We start from the raw sequence: 11,155 nt of genomic DNA, 5'->3' as shown, positions 1-11,155 counted from the left end.
GTTAGCATTTAGCGCGCGCTAATATTTAGCATCAGTTAGCACACCTTAGTAAAAGAGGGGGTAGGTGTATACAGTTACACATACAGTGACGTAGTAAGTGGGGCGGGGGATCAGTCTGTCCCACGCTCTCCTTCCCCGCCTCCCACTGCCATGCGTGTGCACTGCTTCCCTTCCTCCGTAACATTCCTGGCAAGAGCAGCAACTCCTAACCTGCTGTTGCGCCAGTGTCGAATCTTCCTCTAATGTCACTTCCTGGACCTGCACCTAAAAATGACACCTTAATTGGCATAAAGGGCACTAAGCACTGTTCTGTAAAGGGCTGATTCCATAAAAGACACCTAAGGTTAGGTGCCTCTTGGGCAGCTAATTTAATTGGCAAAATACTCTTAATAGTCTCAATATTAGGTTAAAAAAAAGTTGGGCATCGCAACCGGTGACATGGCTGCCCTATGACCTCTAGTAAAACCTAAGATTGTCAAGAAAAGAACCAAGAAACTAGCATAAACCCAGAGGTATTGATAATAGAGTTTGCAGGAGATTCAAGGGCCAGATCCTGATGCCAAACATTGGTTATGGGAGCAACAAAAAAACCAAACACATGTTGACCTCAGGATTCCACAAGTTCCTGGTGCACAATGTCAGGGAGCTGGAGGTGCTCCTGATGAGTAGCAAGTCCTATTGTGCAGAAATCACCCACAATGTTTCTTTGAAGAACCCCAAGAGCATTGTAGAGAGGGCAGCTCCAAGGTCACAAATCCCAATGCCAGAGTGCGCAGTGAAGAGAATGAGTTGGGTGATAGGCACATATCCGATTCTACAAGTATAAAAGACAAGTCAATGAAGCCATCCATGCAATGTACGGAGGCGGCGAAAAGGGCGAACAGAATGCTAGGAATGATAAAGAAGGAGATCACAAACAGATCGGAGAAGGTTATCATGCCGCTTTACTGGGCCATGGTGCGCCCTCACCTGGAGTACTGCATCCAGCACTGGTCACCGCACATGAAGAAGGACACGGCACTACTCTAAAGGGTCCAGAGAACAGCGACTAAGATGGTTAAGGGGCTGGAGGAGTTTCCGCACAGCGAAAGATTAGAGAAACTGGGCCTCTTCTCCTTCGAACAGAGGAGATTGAGAGGGGACATGATCGAAACATTCAAGGTACTGAAGGGAATAGACTTAGTAGATAAGGACAGGTTGTTCACCCTCTCCAAGGTAGAGAGAATGAGAGGGCACTCTCTAAAATTGAAAGGCGATAGATTCCGTACGAACATAAGGAAGTTCTTCTTCACTCAGAGAGTGGTAGAAAACTGGAACGCTCTTATGGAATCTGTCATAGGGGAAAACACCTTCCAGGGATTCAAGACAAAGTTAGACAAGTTCCTGAACCAGAATGTACGCAGGTGAGGCTGTTCGCAGTTAGGATGCTGGTCTTTGACCAGAGGGCCTCCACGTGAGCGGACTGCTAGGCACAATGGACCACTGGTTTGACCCAGCAGCGGCAATTCTTATGTTCTAATGCCTAAGTGGATGTTTCTAAGGGTGGCGTGTAACTTAGGTGCCACTAAGCATGATTCTCCAAAAGCTTAAGTGCCTGAAATGTAGGCCTTTTTTTTGTGTGTTCAATAAATTTTTATTGTTTGTAATACAAATAACAATGACAAAGGAAAGTCAAAAAACAGAGAGAAAGAACAATAAAGATATACAAATAATCACCTGTGTGATTCCGTATAAATAAAAGAACAAAAATCAGTATTCTCTGCTCAAAGTTGTAATACAGTCACAAATGCATAATGGTTAGTATATAAAGAAAACCAGGCAAGAGAAATAGAACATCATAATTACAATGCAATGCAGAATGGTAATGGTATATCTCAATGTAAGAGAAAGAAAGAAATATTATAAGTCCAATATAGGATCCCAAATATCATGAAATCTATAGATGTAACCAAATTTCTCCGCATATATGCGTTCATATTTCACAATAATAGACACATGAGACCACCATGACATGTATGAAGCAGAGGACAAATTCTTCCAATTTGATAATATCTCTTTTATGGCTATTAAAAGTAGCGCTCTAAGAAGAATGCGATTATAGTCGGAGATAGGCAAGAAAGTCCCCTTGTCTCCTATAATGAGAATGGCATAAATCAGAGGTTGAGTGATGCCCAATGCATGAGAGATCGTCTTCCAGACTGAAGTCCAAAAGTCTGTCAAAAGGGGGCAATCAAACAACATGTGTTGTAAGGACCCTTCATTCGTAAAGCAGGACCAGCAGTTTTTGGATACTTGGGTGTTAAGCTTAGCTAGTCGCTGAGGGGTCCAGTAAGCCCTATGAAGAAGAAAAAAGGCAGTTTGTCTCATGGAGGACGAGTGAAGAGATCTTCCATTCAGAAAGCAGATATCTCTCCATGCTTGAGCATCCAAGGTTAACTCAAGTACATTGTGCCAGGATTGTGTCAGCGCAGGATCAAGAGGATATTTAGATATTTGAAGTATCTTGTACCATCGCGATGCCTCTTTGCCCTGCGCCACAATTGAGTTGCAGTGAGAGAGAAACGAAGGGTGATCTGAAGAAGGTTGTTTCGGCAACAAGTCCTTTTTAATGGCATGTGTCAACTGCAACCATCTGAAAAACTGTGATGGTGGAAGACCATAGGTTCTACATATGGAAGCAAATGTGAGCCAATGCTCACCATCATAAAGTTGGTTCACGGTCCATATCCCAATCTGTTGCCAAGATTTCCAGGAAACTGGATTGTTTTGAATCTTAATGTTAGGATTCAGCCATAAGGAAGTCTGTAGCGTAGTATTCCATTTAGTGTCCGAAAAGACTTCTACTTCTTTAAAGGAATGTAACGCAGAACGCAGGATAGGATTATTCAAAGACTCAGTGGGGATGGACATAACTGGCGCATATTTTAATGGGATATTGGTGATATGCAATTCCAATTGATGGCAAGGTGTAATGTCAGCATTATCTAAGACACAATACCAGCGGGTGCTCTGTCTGAGAATATATGAGACATGATAACCAAAAAGAAATGTAGGCCTTTAAAACCCTGGCATACATTTCAGGCACTTAAGGTTTTACATAGGCGCTGCAAGCTGTGATTCTGTAAATGATGCCCAATTGTGATTGGCACATGTGTGGCACAGTGGTTAGAGCTACAGCCTCAGCACTATGAGGTTGTGGGTTCAAATCCCACACTGCTCCTTGTGACCCTGGACAAGTCACTTAATCCCCCTTTGCCCCAAGTACATTAACTAGAGTGTGAGTCCACTGGGACAAATAGGGGAAAAAATGCTAGAGTGCCTGAATGTAAACCACTTAGGCTATAAGTGGTATATAAATACTAAAAATAAATACATTTTTCTAGGTGCCTTGTATAGAATTAGCCCCTAAGTGCCTAAGTGCTATAGCTCATAATTGAAAGGGGGCCTACATCCACTGGACGCTAACAAAACATCAGATATCATAGCGATCAACGAAAAACTTGATCAAATTTATCGTTGGCTAGACCTAAATAGATTAGCACTCAATATAAAAAAAACTAATGTGATGCTTTTCCCCTGGAAAGACGATTTCTCCCTCACTGCTCCCATTTCTATAAAAAATGTTTCTATAAAAATTAGTTAGTAATACCAAAATTTTAGGGGTGACCTTTGATCACAAACTAAATTTTCATGATCACATTAGTAATATTATTAAAACAACCTTTTACAGATTAAGACAAATTCGATCAATCTCAAAATTCTTATGTTCTAAATCACTTAACATCCTAATTCATTCATTTGTGATCTCCAGGATTGACTATTGTAATGCCCTTTTCAAAGGAATCTCCTTAAGTGAAATAAAACGATTACAGATCATTCAAAATGCTTCCATAAAACTTATAACCAAAACTAAGAAATTTGATCAAGTAACACCTCTTTTAAAAGACGCACACTGGCTCCCAGCCTCCCACCGGATAACATATAAACTATGCATACTCACCTTCAAAACTCTTCTTAATAAAACCTCAGCGTTTATTTACAAATTATTGATACCATATTCTCCAATCAGAACCCTTAGATCTAATGAACAGAATTTATTAACTATTCCATCCCTTAAGGTCATCAATACAAGACGACAATTTATTGTTTCTGTTACGGCACCTCAGTTATGGAACGCCCTTCCAATTTATTTAAGGGAAGAGAAGAATCTTGAGAAATTCAAAAGTAACTTAAAAACATTTCTCTTTAAAGACGCTTTTGATAATTGATGAAACTTACTGCAGTCTAGAATATTTTATTGTATTATATTACACTGTTTTTTTGTTATTCATTTTGTATTTTTCCTTTTTTGTTCTACTTTCCTATGATGATTTGTATTTCATCTCCCTTCTTTCCTTGTGTTTTTAAGTTTGTTTTCGTTATTTTTTGTTTTGTTTTGTTGTGGTTTTTTAATATTGTAAATTAATATGTATTGTTCTGTTTGTATTATTCCCCAGAAATTGTAATTTTAATTTGTTCATCGCTTTGAAATACGATAAAGCGATTAATCAAAACAATTATTAAACTTGAAACTTGAAACTTGAGCATGTCTCCTACTTATGCAAGTGCCTTAAAGCAGTGTATCACAAACTGTATGCCCCGGAGAATTCTAGGTGTGCCCCGAGATGCCAGCGAGGAGGAGAGGCACTGGCGCCTGCTGACTGCTTACAAGATGTGCCTGTTGCAGCGAGAGGCACATACTATCATCGCATCAATGTTCGCGCATTTCTAGGTGCCCTCAAGTTCAAGTTTATTTATTTTTGATATACCGTTTATCATACAGGTATCTAAACAGTTAACAATACAATAGAATATAAAAATGTAAGAAAAATAAAAGCATGTCTAATCTTGTCCGAGTTTTGATAAGCTTTCCTTCGTGCAGTAGCGCATCCGTGCATGTGCGGATATGACACAAATGCGTGTGATGTCATTGCGATGCATCCACGCGGATGTCCTGCTGATGAGAGCATGCAGCAGGGGGGCGGAGCTGGGGTGGGATTGGAGGCGGGGCTGGGGAGGGACTAGGGCATGTCAGGGTGGGGATGGGTGGAACTGGGCGGGCCTAGAGCAGGATAATCTGGTAACCCTAACTTAAGTACAATAGTATTTTATAACAGAATCTTGTCACTAAGAGAAATTAGATCTTATCTACTTGTTTTTTTTCTTTAGTCCCAAAGGATCAGTCCAGACATGTGGGTTATGCTATCTGTCAGTAGGTAAAGATGGAGAGCATAACTGACCTGTGCCTTATAGTGTACTATGTATCCTGTCTCCATTAGTATCCTAAAAACCAAGCAATGGGAGTTTGAAGAGAAGACCTTAACTGCTGCCTCCTTAATTAAGAGATATAAACACAACATCAGATACAGAACTAACAAACTTGAACCACACCAACCTTGTGCCTATGAACCAAAAGCTGTGCAAACCAGAGAAACATACAGAAAAGAGTATGTTCTGGATTGATTCTTTGAGACTAAAGGAAAGAAAATTGGCAAGTAAGATCTACCATATTTTTCAGTCTATAAGATTCACCTGACCAAAAGATGCACCCTAGATTTAGGGGAGGAAACCACCCCCCCAAAAAAAAAATTCTGAACCAATAGTGTACCCTGTCCCCCCTCTGGTGGTCTAGTGGTAGGCCAGGACAGGGTACAGGGAAGGTCTAGTGGTAGGTAGGTAGGTAGGCAGGTTGGCAGGCAGGCAGGCAACCACTCCTCCTCCCCCCCCCCCTTGCAGGTCTAGTCTTGTACTTATACCTTGGTCATGTTATTTAAAGTTCACTGCACTGACTACTAGGCAAGAACATCAGACTTCCAGTACACTTTTGTATCCAATACAAGATCTTATGTTTGATCCACAAGGCTGTTCATATTGGCAAAACATCATATCTATCTAGACCAGTGGTCTCAAACTCAAACCTTTGCAGGACCACATTTTGGATTGTAGGTACTTGGAGGGCTGCAGAAAAAATAGTTAATTTCTTATTAAAGAAATGACAACTTTGCATGAGGTAGGTACCTACAAATCCGAAATGTGGATTATCTGAAATTATCAGAAGTAATTAAGGAAAGATTTATAAACTATAACCGTTATAGTTTATAAATCTTTCCTTAATTCTGATAATTTCAGCAATACACAGCTGAAAGCAGTGCAACATGCAGAAAGTGAAAAACTATCAAAGTATCAACTGCAAGAGACAAGATTTTGGACCAACTATTTGAGGCCCTTGGTATTATAAAAAATGATTCTTTATGGAAAACTTGTGCCTTAAGTGTCTGGTGGTCACTTCTGCAACCGCCTTCAGTTCTCACCTCCTCCAGCAACGGATGCACGGACAAGCTGCACTGCCTCCATCATAACCCCTATTCTGAAACACCCAAAGGGAGCAGCAGATCAGCCATCCAATTACAGAACTATAGCCTCAATACCGCTATATGTCAAACTAATGGAAGGCCTCATAGCAAATCTTCTCACCGAATACTTAGAATATATTCCACAATATACTTCACCCCTCACAATCAGGCTTCAGAGGCAATTACAGTACAGAAACACTAGTAGTCACTCTCCTAGACACAGCTAAACAACATCTAAGCAAAAGCAAAAAATGCTACTCATACAACTCGATCCCAAAGTGGCATTCAACCTAGTAGATCACGACACCCTACTACAAACAATGGAGGCAATAGGTATCACAGGCAAAGTCTACAATTGGTTTGAAGGATTCCTCCACTCAAGAAGATACAGAGTAAAAGCAAACAATGAACAATCAGAATCCTGGAATAACCCTTGCAGATTCCCCCAAGGCTCCCCACTATCACCAACACTATTCAACCTTTACATAGCCACACTTGGCACATGCTTAGACAAACAAGGCATAATGTCATACAGCTACGCAGACAATATCACATCCTCCTGCCTTTCAACCAAACTACCCCCAACACAACGAACAAACTACATATTGCACTAGAAACAGTGTCAAAATGAACGAGAGACCACAAATTAAAACTGAACCAAGACAAAACCAAATTCTTACTTCTAGAAAGAAACAAAACCCCAACCATAACAAACCTAGAAATAAACTCCATCACATATCCCTTACAACCCAACCTAAAACTGCTGGGAATAATGATAGATAGAGGCTGCGCCATGCAACTTCAAATCAGCAAAACGGTTCAGAAGGCATTCGTAATCATGCACAACTTAAGAGAAGTCTGAAAATACTTCAACAATGAACAATTCAAACTCATAGTACAAGCGCTAATCCTAGGACTCCTGGACTACTGTAGCATACTTTACTTGTCATGCCCCACCAACATGCTAAAACAATTACAAACAGTCCAAAATACAGCCCTAAGACTAATATACTTGCTGAAAAAATATGACCACATTACCTCAGCTTTCCAAGGCTCACAATGGCTCCCAGTACAAGCGCGCATACAACTCAAATTCTACTGCACCCTATTCAAAGCCCTAAATGGAAATGGACCAAGCTATCTGAACAACCGCCTAATCAGGAAAAACACATCCAGACCAAGGAGAACTCAAGCACACTTTACCCACTCCCCAATCAAAGGCATGTAAAGCAAAAAAAATATGACAGTCTACTAGCCACCAGAGCAGCAAAAATAGACTACCACCTCTCAAATCTGCTGACCACGACGCCCAAGTACAAAACATTCAGGAAAGAACTGAAAAGCATACTATTCAAGAAATTTGTCAAATGATCTAACCAAACCATATCAACCATTCCCAGATCCCAACGCATACTATAGCTATCAACCTTGTAATCTCCCTAGGAATGCCCAGGCTAATTTCTTGTAAACCACCTAGAACTGAAAGGTATTGGCAGGATAGAAGACATCAATGTAATGTAATGTACCTTATGTTCTAGAAGTCTGTTGAGCCTATTAGAGCTGTTAGAGCTAAAGCCTCAGCACCCTGAGGGTGTGGGTTCAAACTCTATGCTGCTCCTTGTGAGCTTGGGCAAGTCACTTAATCCTCCACTGCCCAGGTACATTAGATAGATTGTGAGCCCTCCAGGACAGATAAGGAAAATGCTTGAAGAACCTGTATGTAAACCGCTTGAGTGTGGTTGTAAAACTACAAAAAGGCGGTATACAAGTCCCTTTCCCAATATCTTGCTTTTGTAAGGGCAGGGAATGTTTTTTGGGGGACACTGAGTTTCTTTTGTTGTGTTGGTGGAAGTAGAAAGTGTTATTATGGGGCCACATGCCCTTGTTTTTATGGGAGCAGGGGGTGTTATGTTAAGGATACCAAGTCCCCGTTATTGTTAATGGAAGAGAAAGCATTATATTGTAGCAGCTGAGTTCCTTTTCTTGTTGCTGTGGGAGCAGGAGGTTTTTTTATGTGGATGTGGGAGGTATTTCCTTGAGCTCTTTTGCTTCTAATGGAGCAGAAGGTGATATGTTGGTGCTGTCATTTACTGAATCCACTACCGTAAATCTCACAGCAGCCGCAAAAACTAGCCCATGCTGGTAGAAGCAGAATTAGTGCATCAACTTACTGTGGTTTAAAGGAATCTACTCCAGGTTTTACATTTAGCTGCCCAAAGGCTTTGCTTTGAGTCCCACATCAAGCAGAAGTACCTCAGCTGCTACGGAGAGAGAACTCCATAACTTGGTAAGTTATTTGCAGAGCTTAATTTGTATCCATAAAAACAAGTGGAACTGTGGGGTTGGGGGAGGGTTAGGCAAGCCAGGGACAGGGGCAACTGGAGAAATGGGGCATGATTAGGAAATACAATGAATGTTCTCTGCTCTGCTGCTGGTTTATCCTTTCCCTTCTCTGTCCTGAACTGGACCAGAACATCTCTGATGTTCTGAAGTCTGAAAAGACGTAGCAGAACTGTGTTCCAAGCTGTTCCATCAGAAATAAAGCCCTGGTTATTTGTAATTTCAGGAAGATTGAAAGCTCTTTTTAATTGAGCCCTCACACTAAACTTTTTATGTACATGTGATATGTATAGCACATCAGTTCAATGTATTTTCTTCTTAGGAAGTGTTTTCAGATCAGTTCCAGGAAAGATGCGGGCAGTACACCTCAAGTAAAAGAGCAACCAAGATGATAAAGGGGATGGAACTCCTCTCATATGAGGAAATACTAAAGAGATTAGGGCTCTTCAGCTTGGAAAAGAGACGGCTGAGGGGAGATATGAACAAAGTCTACAAAATCCTGAGTGGTATAGAATAGGTACAAGTGGATCCATTTTTTACGGCATCAAGATTTACAAAGACTAGGGGACACTTGATGAAGTTACGGAGGAAACATTTTCTTTCATTCGGATAATAGTTAAGCTCTGGAGCGCGTTGCCAAAGGATATAGTAAGAGCAGTTAATGTAGCTGGATTTAAAAAAAAGGTTTAGACAAATTCCTGAAGGAAAAGTCCATAGTCTGCTCTTGAGACAGACATGGGAAGGTAGCATGGAATGCTGCTACTATTTGGGTTTTTGCCAGGTACTTGTGAGTTTGATTGGCCTCTGTGAAGACGGGATATTGGGCTAGATGGACCATTGGTCTGACCCAGTAAAGCTATGTCCTATCACTCTAAAATTCATAAACCTAGCATGTAGCATTCAACATAGGAGAATCAAACTTGGACCTCTTGAACTGCTGAAGTAATGCAGGAGTGATAACCTCAGCAATCTATGAAAGAATCTTTTGCTACACAGTGGATTCCCCAACCCAAAATACAAACCCATATTTTTGCCTTGCAAGAAAGGAAACGAGGACTGGAGACGTGGTTTTTATTGCATCCATTTTTTTGTGCCTTTCCTTTTTTTTTTTTTTTTCTGACATTCTCATTGCTTCTTTTACTCCCACTAGCCAATTTGTTTGCATTTGGAAGGCAGAAACCCATCAAACATAGCAGGCTGCTGTGCTTTATGAGGTAATTTTCCCTGTAAAATCGCTGCATAAACCACTGGGCCCAAGTGTGCTTGATGCATCACATTCTTGCTGGCCAGATATAAATTAACGAGTCAACAAAAACAGAGATATCTGTGGAAACCTAAACAAAATTAAGCCCTATTTTAATTGATACTACAAAAGCATATCCCAGTGACTTTTTTTTTTTAACTTTTACAGAGGATGGGAGGGAATCTATTATGAGATGGAAAAGCCAATCAGAGCATTGCAGAGCTGATTTTAAAGTACCTGGGTATTAATGAAGCTGCAATGCAGATGATCATGCTAACAGTGATGAAAGATTTTATTATGAGCAGAGCAATTGTGAATTGTGTGGTATATTAAGCATAGAACTGCAATAACTAATGACAGCAAGTAGTTTTGGAAAGTAATGGATAGCAGAGCCATAAAAAGGGAGCATAGAAATATATTATTATACTTAGTTGTAAAATCCTTATAAAAAATGAAAGATGATGTAGAAAGACTGATTGCCCCAAATTATATATCCGTACCTAACTGCTGCCTTTAAAAAAAGATATATTACACTATATTTGTAAGAATCAGAAATAAGCCACAATACCTTTCTGTAGTTTATGTTAAACTAGCTTCTATCTGTAGTAATCTTCAACTAAGGCGATGATTAGAAGTACTCAATATATTTTAAATGGACTTGCAAATTCTGCCACATTCCCTACTATGTATATAACTTCAGACCCTTAATTATTGCATAAAACTAGCCATTTTAGCTAGTGTCATGCATTGCTTCTCTCTTTTTAGCTGCCATTGTTGCGACAATACAAAGACGAGGTATGGTGCTATGAAACACAAAATGAAATCGCAGCTCTATTGGTCCTTGTGCAATCGTCCAAGAGCAGTCGGGTCCACCGAGGTGCTATGGCGTCCCATGGATGTGGAAGGTAATGTGGCACTCATCTCACATCTGTTACAGCACATTTCCAAACTGCATTCATCATGCTGGAGAAGAAATATCTAAAATGGAGACCCTCAGAGGCTAGAAAGCCTCAAACATTAAAGCATCACTAAACCCCCTGAAACATAAGGGACTTGATATTGTTGAAGACTTCTGCAGTCATCGCTAACCACATTAAGGGCTCCTTTTACTAAGGTGCGCTAGTGTTTTTAGCGCATGCTGAAGATTAGCGCGCGCTAACCCCCGGGCTACATGGAAAAT

General features: G+C 40.5%; 1 pseudogene; it reads left to right on the top strand.

Annotated features, from left to right (window-relative positions):
- The first annotated feature begins 438 nt into the window (after positions 1-438).
- Positions 439-10,784, top strand: LOC117354813 (annotated as a pseudogene).
- The last annotated feature ends 371 nt before the right edge of the window (positions 10,785-11,155 follow it).

This window comes from Geotrypetes seraphini, chromosome 2 (assembly GCF_902459505.1).
Source record: "Geotrypetes seraphini chromosome 2, aGeoSer1.1, whole genome shotgun sequence".
Taxonomy (NCBI): Eukaryota; Metazoa; Chordata; class Amphibia; order Gymnophiona; family Dermophiidae; genus Geotrypetes; species Geotrypetes seraphini.
The sequence above is the reverse complement of the archived record's forward strand: the minus strand, read 5'-3'. Positions and strand labels throughout refer to the sequence as shown.